Genomic DNA, 5,398 nt, shown 5'->3' with positions numbered 1-5,398 from the left:
CACTGACAATTGGCTGTATGCAATCAGCGGCGAATCAATACAATCAGCGGTGACGGATCAACCTTGTTAAATTTGCATTGTGTTAATCTTACCTGTACATGTAATATTGTCTGTAAAATAGTATGTCTGTCATTGGAAAATCTATGTTTTGTCTTACCCAAGATGGCGGACGTTTCCGAGCGAAAACGAGTATAACGAACAACGGATATAACGAACTGATTTCTCTGGTCCCTTGTAGTTCGTTATAGCCGTGTTCTACTGTATATCTTTTCATACTTTTGCTAGAACATATTTGTGAAACTGCGGGGAAGGTTAGTGAATATATAGCATAGCAGCTTTATGTTATCTATCCCCGTGTATGATTGTATACAATTCCGAATTCCAGCTGCTGAAACAAATGAACCCTCGGGCGACACCCGTTTTAATTCCATATCATTCTTCATCTTTCTACGCTAATTAGAAGGACCAGGTGTATAAATATGTTCAAACAAACAATCAACTACAGCCACTTGTCCATATCTTCTCGATTGCTTGTCGATATCGTGTCTATAGTTGTCAATCATGAAGGGAGTTGCTGTCATTTTCGCTGTCGTCGCCGTTCTTGTGTGTGGTGAGTAGCATTCAAACTGTTTCGTTTTTGTCATAGATTTCTGATGGAAAATGTAGCCTTTACCATCATGGAGCGGTAGAGTAGCCTAGTGGATAGTGCTCACTCGTCACCTGTGTTCGATTCCCACGTATGTGAAGCCCATTGTTGGTGTCCCCCGCCGTGATGTTGCTGGAATATTGCTAAAAGCGGCTCACTCACTCACTCACTCACTCACTCACTCACTCACTCACTCACTCACTCACTCACTCACTCACTCACTCACTCACTCACTCACTCACTCACTCACTCACTCACTCACTCACTCACTCACTCTAAAGTGAAAACACGCCATTCCGACGTTAAGGTATATTACTTACAGTAATACAAAAAATGCTAAGTGCGGTTTTCAAGAAATATCCTTTTATCTAGCGATAAACATCATCATTGAGTTTTGATGTAATATGGGTAGATTTACTGTTTATTTGTTTAATTGGTTATTTGGGGTGTTTTGATCGGGGTTTTTTGTTGCGTTTTTCTTTTATGCACTCGCCGATATGTCCATTTATCCAGTGATTCCTTGTACAGGTCACGTGGCCGAGGCCCAGGAAACCACGTGTCCACCACTCCGCTGTCTGGTGCCCTGTCCGCGGGGCTACAAGCGTGATGCCAACAACTGTTTAACGTGTGAATGTCTGACAGAGCAGGAGATCAAAGGTACGCTTCACTCTTACATTCCTTGTACGACGTAAAGGTCACATGTAGGCCGCGTAATTCATAATAAAAGACTTTAAGACATTGGTTTATTTTGAGCAAATATAGTCGCTTCCGGTGCCATTGGTTCCAAGTTATTTTCCATTCCGAAGTTTTACTTTTTGATGCAACCCGACACGACAAATATTAATAGCATTCATGATTTATTTTATAATACGGGACGCATAAACCTTCATATTTCTGAATGTCATTGTTTTCATTTGGTACGACTGTGTAGGGGAAAGTGTTATCAACCTTTGGCCAACATATACTACCCTATATGATATATATTTCTGTGGCTACCCGTGAAGATCCGGGGTAGAATAGGTCTTCCGCAATCCATGCTTGTCGTAAAAAGCGACTTACGGAATTGGGTGGTCAGCCTCGCTGACTTGGATGAGGCATGTCATCGCATCCCAATTGCGTGGATTGATGCTTTTGATGTCAATCACTTGACAGTCTGGTCCAGACTCGATTATTTACAGACCGCCGTCATACAGCTAGAACTTTGCTGACAACCAAATTTTGCCTTACCCCCCCTTCAGTTCCACTGACAAAATTATTTTGAACCGCAGATCACACAATTTGAAAACAGCCTCCAAATGGTCTTTCGTTTGAATTACAGTTGATAAAGTTATGAAAGCTACAAGATGCATACAAATCGTCATCTGAATATCAAGTTATTATCATTAATATCAGAAACCTTACTCCGATTCCAATTATTGTGATTTCAGTTATTGTCACACGCGCTCGCTTGCACGCCATTGTATAAATGCAACCATCTTGAATGTGACGTTAAACCCCATTTCACCTTGTTTCAGTTGTAGAGAAATAATCGTGTGCCTTAGCGACTAGAGGTTCGATTCCCAAAATGGGTACCATATTTTATTCCCTTCTGTTAAATGTCGGTGCCGTGAACTTCCTCAAATATTGATAAAAGTGGAATAAAATCTCAATCATTAACGTCTTGATCGCCAATACTAACACTGTGTTGGGGGTTAAAACTCCGCGAGATTTATTGTATCTGTATCACACGTGTCCTGACTTCCAGTTCCAATTTAATAACATCGTTTCTTTTATTTTCAGCTAACCTTATTCCCCTACTTGCTGGGAAAATTTGATACTAAACCTGTGAAGGCAACGGTTCAAGCCCAAATACAAGGAAAAACAAGAGTTAGTTCCCTTTAGTTGAACACATTGTCTGTTTGACAACGGAATAAACACGATTTAAAAACTTACAGTTGCAATTATTCATTCAAATTTGCATATGCAAAGCAAATACAACGCTCATATTGCTCATATTTCGTACATGGCAGAACATTACGGAAATAGGAATATCAGGTTTCCGTCAGGAAGGAGTTTGAATAGAAAATGCCATTATCATTAGAATTCAGTTAAAAGTAGAGTCCATTGTACGATTTCACTATATCACAAACATGTGTTTATGACACACTATCAAATACTAGCTGTGGGGGTACAAGGTATTCGCCAAAAAAATGGAGCGCAACCTGACCCACCGATGCTCCCGTGACAAACACATGCAAAGGCAAGTCAAGTGTTCAGCTGAAGAAACACGGGAACATAAGATACCATTCAAAATAGGAAACTGCATCAGACATCATTTTCGGAATGGATATGGGGGAGGAGTGTGTGGCATCGTAAACGGATGGCGTCGACCATTGCTGATGATATTTACCATTATTTTTGTCTGGTCACGCCGCTATAAAATATTTACTTGAAATACTCGTCACTGGTCAGACACAGACATTATTCACTGGTATAATTGTTTGTGGATTTCACTCATGTACAGCAATAGTGGTGATATACTTCATGAGACGTGTGGGCATACATGTGTGCTTGTTGAAGTGCTTGTGCTTGTTGAAGTGTCCAGTTATGTTTTCAACAGTTGCGTTTGGCTGAGCTGTGATAACTGCTGTGTCAAAAGTGATGAGTGCACATAATCGATATTGTCAGTATATTGCGGTTTGATCACCTATATTCCTGAGATATCGGTATAGTCGGTATTAGAAAACCAAGTTGGATTCGTGCATTTGTCCTGAAGATATTACTATTATGTTTCCTCTTCAAGTATTAGTTGAATACACAATCTCAGTTTTGTAACTATTTGGGTCTGACAATAGTATAATGACGAACCTTTATTACACCCAGACTACAGATATACACTTCCCTGATGTAGTATTGGCTGATGGGAGTTCAACTGAATAATATCATTGGCTATCTTCACAAACTCAACTTCAACTGTTGATCAAACTTTTATGAAACTAAAGCAGGAAAGTTTACTCTTATCTTTCAGGATATAAAGCATGAAAGAGCAACATGTGATGAATGGAAATGTACTTGCCTATAGTGTCGTGAAGATCCGGGGTAGAATAGGTCTTCAGCAACCCATGCTTGGCGTAAAAGGCAACTATGCTTGTCGTAAGAGGCGACTAACGGGATCGGGTGGTCAGGCTCGCTGACTTGGTTGATGCATATCATCGTATCCCAATTGCGTGGATCGATGCTCACGATGCACGTGATTGACTGGTCAAGACTCGATTATTTACAGACCGCCGTCATATAGCTGGAATATTGTTGAGTGCGGCGTTAAACAACAAACAAACAAACTTGTCAATTAGGTGATTCTTGTCTCAGCTGAAAGTAATGACAAGTGTTCTTCTTTTTTGTGTGTGTGTATAGTGTCCCAAGAAGACATTAAAGGACTTCCGGTCGAGATGAGAGAAAATCCATCTCATCCTCCATGAAATGGCCGCAAACCTGCGCAGTAAAAAAAACAAATCAATAAATAACGCAGAAAACAAGACTGAAATACAAAAAAGTTCGTGCAGATCTCGATGCAGTGACCACAGAATAGGGGAATAAGATTTTGCAGCAAGAAGGCTACATGCGAAAAACAAACCTGCTTGTCTATGGAATAGTACACAGAAGACCCGGAAAAGGGGTGCAAAAAACTGCTCAGCGAGTTCCATATCCCAGGTGCCAACGACTTTCGCCGCTATCCACCGCCTTCCGCGAAATTCGACAAACCCCTACACGGCAAAACAATAGTGATAGTGACTAAATTCCCCACTCTGTTTATGACCAACACAGTGTATTGGCAGCCAGCTCCAGGGAAGGGAGATTTCTGCGCGGAAAGAAGGTATCGATACGTACGGACTTTAGTTAAAGAAGTTAGCCGGCAAAGCTTATGAACTTAGAAAGAAATACAACGTTCAAACGAAAATTGTGGAAAAGGGAATTGACCTTGATCTGAAAGTACGGAAAAGTTCAGATGCCCCTGGAAATATGTCACACTCGACGACGAATATATCTATGAAAAGCTTTTCAGTACCATGTGCCACAATATGTGAAAACATATTCTGCTTCCCACTTAAATTGGATCAGAGGTTTATACAGACTCGAGAAACAAAGTGAAATGAATCTCCAGACAAAAGGAACCTTTTTACTTTGTATGTGTAAAATGTACATACATGGATGGACTGTCATATTTTAAACGAAGACAGCAGTTAAACGAACACGTGCGTCTATTTACCTTACGATGTTGTTCATTGTCGCGTGTGTATCATGTGATCAGATCATGTGACTGACAAACCGAGGCCGAAAAGATGTCTTGCAAATATTAATGAGGTAAAATTGGAGAGGCAACAAGACATACAATAAACTACGTTTATAACAAACACGCTTATAACGAACTGACGGATATAATGGATATATTATAACAGTATGGATTACACGGAAACATCAAATCCAAGGGTTATTTCTCCTTATTGACTTTGAAACAGCGTTCGATTCTGTTGACAGAACTTTTATAATGAAGGTATTGAAGTTTTTCAACTTTGAACCAAATGGATTTCAGTCTTTTTTACAGGAATGGAATCTTCTGTTTTAGAAAATTTATTTGCGAAGTTCTCTCAAATTACAAGGGGATGGCGCCAGGGAGATCCTATCTCGCCTTACATATTTATTGTATGTGTTGAGATCCTTGCACTATTGATAAGAAACGAAAAAAAAATAAAGGGCATTAAAATTTGAAATATT

The 5,398-nt window shown here is 39.9% G+C and overlaps 1 long non-coding RNA gene across 1 annotated transcript; it reads left to right on the top strand.

Annotated features, from left to right (window-relative positions):
- Positions 1 to 482: 482 nt before the first annotated feature.
- Positions 483 to 2,577, top strand: LOC125372564. Its single transcript, XR_007218193.1, has 3 exons — positions 483 to 610; positions 1,175 to 1,303; positions 2,426 to 2,577. It is a non-coding gene; the product is annotated as an uncharacterized LOC125372564 (long non-coding RNA).
- The last annotated feature ends 2,821 nt before the right edge of the window (positions 2,578 to 5,398 follow it).

The sequence above is a fragment of the Haliotis rufescens genome, unplaced genomic scaffold (assembly GCF_023055435.1).
Source record: "Haliotis rufescens isolate VD_foot unplaced genomic scaffold, xgHalRufe1.0.p SCAF_43, whole genome shotgun sequence".
Classification (NCBI taxonomy): Eukaryota; Metazoa; Mollusca; class Gastropoda; order Lepetellida; family Haliotidae; genus Haliotis; species Haliotis rufescens.
This window is presented reverse-complemented; position numbering and strand designations above follow the sequence as displayed.